Source organism: Hyla sarda, chromosome 4 (genome assembly GCF_029499605.1).
Source record: "Hyla sarda isolate aHylSar1 chromosome 4, aHylSar1.hap1, whole genome shotgun sequence".
Taxonomy (NCBI): domain Eukaryota; kingdom Metazoa; phylum Chordata; class Amphibia; order Anura; family Hylidae; genus Hyla; species Hyla sarda.
In genome coordinates this window covers 93276154-93287426 of record NC_079192.1, presented here as the reverse complement: position 1 = coordinate 93287426, position 11273 = coordinate 93276154, and positions in this window count along the sequence as shown.

The following is an 11273-nucleotide window of genomic DNA, read 5'->3' as shown; positions in this document are numbered from 1 at the left end:
TGTATCATATTTTCTTGTCCTGCCCTCTCATAGTGGACTATTGGAATAAAGTGCAGAGCCTTATTTCTGATGTACTGGACCCTCTTGTCTACCTACTTCACCTATCTCACCCTTCCCTTTCTAAGAAATTCTTAGCTCTTTATGCATATTGCCTTGGCAGCTAAAACCCTCATAGCTAAGTGTAGGAAGAGGACTCTGAATCAGACCTGTTGGCCCGTATTCACGAGATCCGCTCCTTGGAATTCCTCACGGCCTCTCTAAACAATTCTATCCCCTCCTTTCTTTCTATTTGGGAACCTTGGCACCGCTTTTCTGATTACCAGCCGCCTTAACTCTCCTGTCTTCTCTTCCCCTTCTTTCTCCTTCCTTTTCCTTCCCTTCTCATTTTCCTTGGGTTCTATGTTTTGTTCGGTGTCTGTCCTTGTGGTCCTCGTTGTTGTTCCCCCCCCCCCCCCCCATTTTTTTTTTTTTGTGTTGTGGCCTTTGGGCCTCACTGCCTACACGTGTGGAGTTGTGGGCCTTAGCTATTTTAAGTATTATTCCTATTGATGTACAGTTCTTTTTTAGCTAAATTAATGCTGCAGGAGGCTTTTATTTGGATTTTGTGTTTTTACTGCTTACTGATGACCCTCCTTAACCTTTAGTCTAATGTACTCTTCACTTTGATATTGTTTTCCCCTCATTATGACGTTATCAGTGTACTCTTTTTTCCATTGTTTGGATTTGTATTTATGAAAAATTCTTTAATAAAAATGTAAAGTTGAGAAGGAAAAAAATGAGGAAAAAAGCAAATTAAACATAATGTTACACCAAACTCCAAAAATGGGCTGGACAAAATTATCGGCACCCTTGCAGAATTGTGGACAAATTAAGATTGTTTCAAGCATGTGATGCTCCTTTAAACTCACCTGGGGCAAGTAACAGGTGTGGGCAATATAAAAATCACACCTGAAAGCAGATAAAAAGCAGAGAAGTTCACTTAGTCTTGTGTGCCTGTGGGCAACACTAAGCATGGACAACAGAAAGAGGAGAAGAGAACTGTCTGAGGACTTGAGAACCAAAATTGTGGAACAATATCAACAATCTCAAAGTCCCTCTTCAGTTATCTAGATTTGCCTTTTTCCATAGTGCGCAACATTATCAAGAAGTTTGCAACCCAATGCAATGTAGCTAATTGATGAAAGGTGTCAACGCAGGATAGTCTGGATGGTGGATAAGCAGCCCCAAACAAGTTCCAAAGATATTCATGCTGTCTTGCAGGCTCAGGGAGCATCAGTGTCAGCGCGAACTGTCCGTCGACATTTAAATAAAATGAAACGCTATGGCAGGAGAACCCCACTGCTGGCACGGAGACATTAAAAAGCAAGGCTATATTTTGCCAAAATGAACTTGAGTAAGCCAAAATCCTTTTCGGAAAACGTCCTGTGGGCAGATGTGACCAAGATAGAGGTTCTTGGTAAAGTACACCATTCTGTTTACCAAAAAGGGAATGAGACCTACAAAGAAAAGAACACAGTACCTACAGTGAAATATGGTGGAGGTTCAATGATGTTTTGGGATTGTTTTGCTGCCTCTGGGGGCCTTCAATGTGTGCAAGGCATCATGAAATCTGAGGATTACCAACGGATTTTGGGACGCACTGTACAGCCCAGTGTCAGAAAGCTGGACCAGCAGGACAATGACCCCAAACATACATCTAAATACACCCAGAAATGGATGGCAACAGAGCGCTGGAGAGTTCTGAAGTGGCCAGCAATGAGTCCAAATTTAAATCCCATTGAACACCTGTGGAGAGATCTTAAAATTGCTGTTGGGAAAAGGTGCCCTTCGAATAAGAGAGACCTGGAGCAGTTTGCAAAGGAAGAGTGGTCCAACATTCAGGCTGAGTGGTGTAAGAAGCTTATTGATGGTTATAGGAAGCGACTGATTTCAGTTATTTTTTCCAAAGAATATGCAACCAAATATTAAGTTAAGGGTGACAATAATTTTGTCCAGCCCATTTTTGGAGTTTGGTGTGCCATTATGTCCAATTTGCTTTTTTTCCTCCCATTTTTTGTTTAGTTCCAATACACACAAAGAGAATAAACGTGTATAGCAAAGCATGTTACTGCAATCCTTTTTTGTGAGAAATTCTTAATTTCCTAGAAAAATTTCAGGGGTGCTAACATTTACGGCCATGACTGTATACTTGTAATATACATTGGCTAAAATAATGCGTTTTTTTCCTGACAGCTATTGTCTGTGTATCTCTGTGAGGAGTCCAAATACAGTAAGTGGGGATGGACAAACAGGGCTCTGTGCAATGAAGATCTGTGACACGCTCCCTGCTCATACAGCAGGATGATTGACAAGCCAGGAGCCTGCACAGAGCCCTGCTTGTCCCCGGCGTGCAGAGCCCCACTTGTCCCCAGTGCACAGAGCCCTGCTTGTCCTGCCCTCATTTCCTGTATTTGACCTCATCACAGGGACAAAAATATACACATTTTTGGACCAATGAATATTTCAAATAGACATATAATGGTATTATCTACATTATATAAAAGTTTTTCCTAACGACAGGTACACTTTAACAATAAAACAACTTACCCAGTACTGAGCACCTGAGTAGGCTTCACCATGATGAAGGTGAGATGGATGAGGACTTTCCTTGGTTCAAATGAACTGAAAAGCTTCATAGGATCTTCTGTCCATTTCTGCAGGAGCTCCAGGCATTGTGGGCTTAATGTGAGCTCTTAAATCCTCTGAAGTAAAATGAGAAATCAACTTTGCATATACAGTGGTCCCTCAACATACGATGGTAATCCGTTCCAAATGAACCATCGATTGTTGAAACCATCGTATGATGAGGGATCTGTGCAATGGAAACAATAGGAAGTCATACTCACCTGTCCCCGCGGCTCCGTGCCCATCACCGTTGCCCTGGATGTCGCCCTACATCGCTGTCGCTGCGTCCCCGGGGTGTCCCTGATGCTCCAGACATCTCTGCTTCCCCGGGATCCTCGCTCTCTGTCGCTGCCATCACGTCACTACGCACAACGCTTCTATTGGATGATGGGACGGCGTGCGCGATGACGTGATGACGACAAAGGAGAGCACCGGCGATGCAGGGGATCCCGAAGAGGACGGTCCGGAGCCCCAAGGACATGTAAGTGATCATTACCGCAGCACACGGGGCACCGTAAACGGTTATCCGGCGGAAGCTGAAGCAGTCTGCGCTGTGCAAAGTAAAAAACCGTATAGTGCAAACTGAATGGAACCATACGCACATACAGTTCTCTACGGTTCCCATTGACTCCCATGTTGTAAGAAAAACGGATACAGTTTCAATAAGTTTTTTTTTTTTATCCGCATCAAAAACCGTGGTAGGCTATGGTTTTGGGTACGGGAAAAAAAAACGAACAAAACCGTGCAAGACGCAAAACGGATGCAACCGGATGCATCATTTGGCATACAGTTTTCAATGGAGATTCAATGCATATGGTTTTCAAATTGAAAACGTATACAGGAACTCTATTGCAAAAACGTGGTGTGAATGTACCCTAACTCAGGTGAAGTTTTCCCCTTTGTTTTTTTTCTTTCTTTCCCCCACATCTGGTCCAGACCACTGTGAATTTTTCCTGCAACATCTTCCCTTTGCAGAGTCTGATGCCCGAACATCATTGATTCTTCACTTTGTCAGTAGATCCTCGTCCTCTATAGGAAGAGAGTATAACACAGCAAAACACTGTACCCTCAAATGAAAAATCACCTAAAAATTGCGGTAGGATATAACTTTTCTGGTATTACCAGAAATGGTATTAAAGGAGATGTCTGGTGCAGCTTTTCCTATTCGATCCTGCCCAGGCAGCAAAAAAAGAGAAAACAAACTTTCACTTGCCTTCCTACGTTCCCCCGGAGCTCCACAATAGCCGTACGTCTCACGGCGCTCCAGCCTCTACTTATATATATATATATATATATATATATATATATATATATATACATATATATATGTATGTATGTATATATGTATACACACACACACATACATACATACATACATACACACACATACATACATAGATTCACTTGCTCACAAATATAGGCACATACATAGAGATAGACACACACACACAAACACTCATATATACATACATACACACACACACTGACATACAATCACTCACATATATACACAGTCACTTACACTAAGGCCCCAGGCATCCCTCTCTGCACAGGCACATACATAGAGATATACATACACACACACTGACATACAATCACTCACATATATTTACAGTTACTTACAGTAAGGGCTGCATAGACTGAAGTTTGTGGCCGGACATGCTGTGGGCGGGGCTTCTCTCTGCCTCCTCTGCTTCTGACTGTTGAGACCCAATTAGCTCCTAGCAGGCTGTAACTACCCCTCCCCCTTACTACAATAAATAATTAAATAATAACTGACACGTCAACAATTTTACTTTTCCATGGGTGGGAATCGGCCACAGCTTTATGTATAAAATTACTTATATAAATAACAATTTAACTGTAACAAAGACACCGATTGGCTTCTTACCAACCCGAGAGGTGCTGCCACACCGTCCTGTGTGGAGGTCTACCCCGGGTTGACCCCGCTTTCACCGTCTTCTTACCGCCAAGCTGTGACTTACAATAAACAGAGATACAAAAAAGGGAGGGAGGGAGGGCAAAACTCCGGGTCCTGGGCAGATTGAGGGGGGAAGGGAGGCACCACAGCTATAAATACCCAAGGGAGGGCCCCTGAAAGCCCGGGAAACTATTAAACCCCTGATTGGTGCACTCCTTCCCCCCCACCCATGGGACATACCACTATAGCCACTGGCAAGTTTTACAGGCAGGGGAAGGGGCTAAAAACCTTGCCTGTATATTTCTTAACCTCTTACTGCTCACCAGTCAGGGGGCAAGCTACTTATGCACAGCTTGCCCCTCCAGTCTCCTCCATGTGGAGAGAAGCAGAGAATGGCAGATAATGACAGGGTAAGTGGCGCCCCCTTGCTGCAGGGAGGGCACAGCACCCTCCGTTAAACCACATACAAATCTCCCCAGCAATGGATCCTTTTTACTTCACCTGTCACCCTGAGTCTGCAGCTCCTTTTGTGAGGGCACTAGAGGGGCAGGTGAGGAAAAGGGCAGGGGCTCCAGCCCCCTTTCACTCCTATGTGCGCACGTCCCTGTATCAGGGGGCCATACAGAGATCTCTCCGATTATCTATTTTTACCCAGGACTGTATCTATAACAAGGGGGCATCCTCTATATTTAGAGGAAAGAAGGTTTCTACACCAGCACAGATGGGGGTTCTTTACTGTAAGAGCAGTGAGACTGTGGAATTCTCTCCCGGAGGAGGTGGTCATGGTGAACTCTGTAAAAGAGTTCAAAATGGGTCTGGATGCAATTTTGGAGAGTAATAACATAGCTGGTTATGTATACTAGATTTATAGGGACAGAACGTTGATCCAGGGATTTATTCTGACTGCCATATTTGGAGTCGGGAAGGAATTTTACCTCTAGTATGAGGGATTTTTTGCCTTCCTATGGATCAACTCAGTTTGGACTCAGTAGGGGTATAGGTTGAACTTGATGGACTCTGGTCTTTTTTCAACCTCATGAACTATGTTACTATGGCTTGGCTTTTTGGCTTTATGGTGTGTGTAGAATACTAATAGTCACTAATCTTTCCGCAACAGGATAAAAAGTTTAAAAATTTTGTGTGATAAGTAAACCATTAAAAATCTGATGTGAAGCTTCAGAAAATGTGTACCTGTGTAACATTTTTCAAATATCTTTTGACCATATAATATATTTGGAGCACGTACACATTAACACCATATAAAAGTGGTTCACTTACACCAACACTAATCCCCCGTCCCCAATGTACGGCAATGTACTTACCTCTGTAGTGTCTGCTCCAGCACGATCTTCACTGGGTGATCATCTGGCCTCAGCTAGCAAGGCCTGGCTACTAGAGACAGATACAGGCAAAGGGATTATGTAATCACTCAACCTACATCCTATAGGGGTGCCGAGCAGTGCAACCAGGAGCCTAGAGCCCATCTACCTCACTGGCCATGGCTAATTATCAGTATTACTGCTGTTTCACTTTCTGGCTCTTGCCAAGTAGATGGGTAGGTACAATTAATGTATTTATGCCCCTATAGGTGGAGCTCAGCTTTGCAATAAACAATTATATCCAACTAAGATAGAGCGATTGAAGAAAGCTGCACTCACCACAAATTTTCAATACTGCGGGTGTACAAGCAGGTACATAACAAACTAAAGCAACACACGTTTCACACTGCTGCGCTTCTTCTATTTCACTTGGATTCAAGCAGGGAACTATATCTTCTCCTTGGTTCCCAAAAAGTTGGGCAAACCGGCTGTATCCCACCCCTGTATGTATAGTGGTCGGATGCATTGTCCATGTGACAGGTTCCCTTTAACCTCAACAATGGCCCAGATTTACCAAACTGCACATGACAAAAAAATGTGTCTGCTTTGCCCGTAGCAAACAATCACAGCTCAGCTTTTTATTTTACCAGAGAAACTTGAGAAATAAAACCTGAGCTCTGATTGAATGCTATAGACAAAGCCGATACATTTTTGTCTCATGCAGATTGGTAAATATGAGCAATTGTTCGGTACTTTTGTCAGAAAGCTGCCATACTGCAAAGTGGCCACTAGATGGAGCATAACTGCTAACCTAACTTTACAGTCTCTATGCCAAAAAATACAAGCTTCTGATCCTCATAGTAGCTCCTCTGTCTGCATCTGCTTCTGGGTTATCTAATACAGGATCCTCAACTAGTAATGGAGCTCTCATTCTGGCTTTAGTCCCTCCTTCGGCGATTGGGTTGCCAGTGTTAACAATTTCCATAGAGATACAGTAGATATTGTTAGGACTAGACTGTGATGCCACAATAAGGCAGCACATGGATGGGCAAGCATTAGTGCAGCACTGCATACATATATAGCCTATTATACTATACTTAAAAAAACAGCAATAAATTCACTGTAAACCAACACAGCTGAATGTAGTGTCAAAAATAAATAAATGATCTCAAACTAAAACACTACAACACAATATAATTAACCATACATTAACTATTGAGAAAAACAACAACATAAAATATAACACATATAAAATGACACCAATAGCAATCCCTACAGGAGCATTCTACAGGGGAATGCAGAGTAAACACATGACACAAATACATAATGCACAAATACATATCATCTAAGGTCACATATATGAAAATAGCATGAATAAAGTGCACAATCCAAATAAATAGCAGTCTAGCTGAACCAAGGTTAAAAAGTAAAAGGCAGAAAATCCTGTCCCCTGAGGAAGCTCAGTTTAAGTGAAACCTGTTGGGGTCTACCCACACTGGTAAGGCTTATGTATATCATAGATGCAGAGATTTTCTGCCTTTTACTGTTCATCTTTGGTCCAGCTAGACATCTTTCCTGACTGGGACACTGTACATCCGCCGATACAAGAGGCAGTGCGGTCGGAAACTGGGGTAGCGTTCCCCTACTGCATATCATGCATATCTCCCCATATATAGAAAGGCAGTGTGGTCAGAAATCAGAGTAGCGTTCCCCTACTGCATATCTTCCCCTCACACACATAACTAATAGCCCCCTGAAAAAGCGAAAATGGCATTCATAGTCCAGAAGCAGCACCTTATTACCATTATGGGTGAGTGTATGTTTACATAGATGCGAATTGTGCAATATATTGTATAACAAGGGCTATGGAGGAGGCTAAATAGAAGGATTGTGGGGGAACCTGTGTACTTTAAACCCACTGTTGTATATATGTTAATGGTATGGGCTCATGTGTATAACTCATATGAATGATACACTCCTCCTATGCAATATACAGCAGACTCCCCACATGGTTCACAATACCATTTACCTTTGTATTTGCATATGTTTGCATGGTGGTGCTAATCTGGTTTGCATACATATGATCTTTTATTGATTGTTTACTAAAGATTACATTTTTATAATAATGGAGAATATTGGAACATTTAGCATTGATTACATATATATACCGTATTTATCGGCGTATAACACGCACTTTTTAGGCTAAAATTTTTAGCCTAAAGTCTGTGTGCGTGTTATACGCCGATACACCCCCAGGAAAGGCAGGGGGAGAGAGGCCGTCGCTGCCCGCTTCTCTCCCCCTGCCTTTCCACCCCCTGGTTATCGGCGCCGCTGCCCGTTCTGTCCCCCTGACTATCGGTGCCGGCGCCGATTGCCAGGGAGAGAGAAGCGGCGCCGACAGCCAGGGGGAGAGAAGGGGCAGCGACACCCATTGCCGGCGCCGCTGCCCCGTTGCCTCCCCCCATCCCCGGTGGCATAATTACCTGAGTCCGGTCCGCGCTGCTCCAGGCCTCCGTCGTGCGTCCCCGGCGTCATTGCTATGTGCTGAACGGCGCGGCGCATGACGTCAGAGCGCCGCGCCATGCATAGCAACGACGCTGGGGACGCACGACGGAGGCCTGGAGCAGCACGGACCGGACTCAGGTAATTATGCCACCGGGGATGGGGGGAGGCAATGGGGCAGCGGCGCCGGCAATGGGTGCCGCTGCCCCTTCTCTCCCCCTGGCTGTCGGCGCCGCTTCTCTCCCCCTAGCTATCGGCGCCGGCACCGATAGTCAGGGGGACAGAACGGGCAGCGGCGCCGATAACCAGGGGGTGAAAAGGGCCGACAGCAGCGCTCTAGACCCCAGGAAAGGCAGGGGGAGAGAAGCGGGCAGCGACGGCCTCTCTCCCCCTGCCTTTCCTGGGGGTATATCGGGGTATACACGCGCACACATGCACCCTCATTTTTTCATGGATATTTGGGTAAAAAACTTTTTTTACCCAAATATCCTTGGTAAAATGAGGGTGCGTGTTATAGGCCGGTGCGTGGTATACCCCGATAAATACGGTATGTATTACTCAATGGTTGATACAGTACCCAACAAGTGGTCTCCTTCTTGACTTTATTATAGACATGAGAAGGGTATAAGCCCATTACATAGTTAGTATGGTTGAAAAAATACATATGTCCATCAAGTTCAACCAAGAAATTGAAGAGAAGGGGGATGGTTGGATGAAGGGGAAGGGATGTGTGTCATGACTGGGAGGTAAATTATGAAAAATTTAAAATTATGAAAATTATAAAAAATGTCAAAATTATGACCTGGTGAATTGTAGACAAAGTCAATCGATACAATTCACATCTGAGTCCGACTATTTCCTCAGATATCAACAAGTTCTTTTTATAACGGGACGACATTAACGCTTAAAGATGTAGTTTTGCAATATACAATAATACACAAGTATTAAAAAAGTATGCAGATTTATTGGTTGTAAGATTATAAACATAAATGAGTAATAAACACAATGATATATGCAAATGAATATCAGTTAGATATATTAGTAAACATTATAAGCTTGTTAATTGACTACATATAGAAGATCAATACATGTGAGTAGTAAGTAACTTGTTAAAATAAAACAAAAGCTACTAGTTTAGGAATATCATATAAGAAAAAGATTACATATCACTGTGTTCGTAGAATCCGGAAAAATTGTGCTTAGGATGAAACGTTTAAAGAGCAAGCAGAGACCCTGAGAAGCCGCTTCCTAGAGAAGGGTTACATAGAAACATAGAATCATAGAATAGAAACATAGACTGTGTCGGCAGATAAGAACCATTTGGCCCATCTAGTCTGCCCAATAATCTTAATACTATGAATAGTCCCGGGCCCTATCTTATATAAAGGATAGCCTTATGCTTATCCCATGCATGTTTCGGTTACCCCGATCAACTTATCAAGGATGCATACCAGAGAACTTTAAAAATGACTCAGGATGACTGTCTAACCCCCTCTACAGCGGTAATTCCATCCCAGGTGGACTGCCCGACATCAACATCAGCGGATTCAGGGAAGAGCAGCAGGAAGGGGAATCCAACCCTGAATTTTATCAGTACCTATTCTGGAGGACACAGATTGGTACAGCAAATTATAAGAAAACATTGGAATGTTCTGAAGTCAGATCCCCATCTAATTGGATTACTCCCTGAAAAACCGGGTTTCACCTATCGTAGGGCTCCCACCCTGCGTAATCTGATTGCCCCCAGTCGTGGGAAGAAGAAGAGGATACTGACCAATACAGAACAACAGAAGAGAGGCATTCTGAATACCATCCCTCAGAAGAATGGCGCCTTCAAATTTGGGCACCCTAGATGTTTGTGCTGTAACATCATCTGTCATAAGCAGACACTTATTTCTAGCACAACAACAGGGGCTATTTACCATCTCAAATCCCATATGAATTGTCAATCTTCGCACGTCATCTATTTGATCACCTGTATATGTAAAAAGCAGTATGTTGGTCGGAAGACACAACTCCTGCATCTGCGTCTTAATCAACACAGGACCAATATTAAAAATGGTTTCCTCTTACACAGCATGTCCCGGCATATCAGTATCCATCACAAGGATGCCCCTAATCCGATCTCCATCATACCGATTGAACAAATCCCGGTGACCATGGATAATAGATCTGCTGCATTGAATAAAAAAGAGATGTTTTGGATTTATACCATGCAAACACTCCACCCTATGGGTCTTAATGAAGCCACTGAAGTAATATGCTGAAAACTTTGCAGTCCTTCGGGACCCTTACCCCTGGTCACCTTAACTAGGAACATCTCTACTGCCCCGACGATAATATATTATGCCGGTCTATGATCCACCTAAGATATAATTTTTCTCCTCTGGATTTTATATTTCAGAAAATAAATGAGGGGGTTCTGGTTCTGTTGGAGCCTGAGCGGTTGTGTTTGGTGCCCCCCATCCGGAGAGTTGCCCAGGGTGCAGCTGCTTAGCGGCTATGTTCTTGCCCCTAACTTTGTACTATTGAGATTGTTGATGAGTATAGGCATTTATCATCCTTGCATGATTTCATGTGTTCTCCTAGGTTTATTAAGTCGGTATTCCCTTTTAATTTCTAATTTCTCATAAGGCATGTATATATCTTATATATGATATGCATTTATGATTTGTGCTCTGTACATAAGTCTATCCGATTATTATGTTTGGATTATATGGATTTTTAAATGTTTGATTTTCGTGGGCTTTTCCCGTCCATAAGTTGTAGCCCGGCCCACTAGTCCTTTAGGGATTGGACCTGAGGAAGAGGGGAGCGTGTCCCTTCGTAACGCGTAGTCCCGTTTTATATCCTGAATAAACTCCACT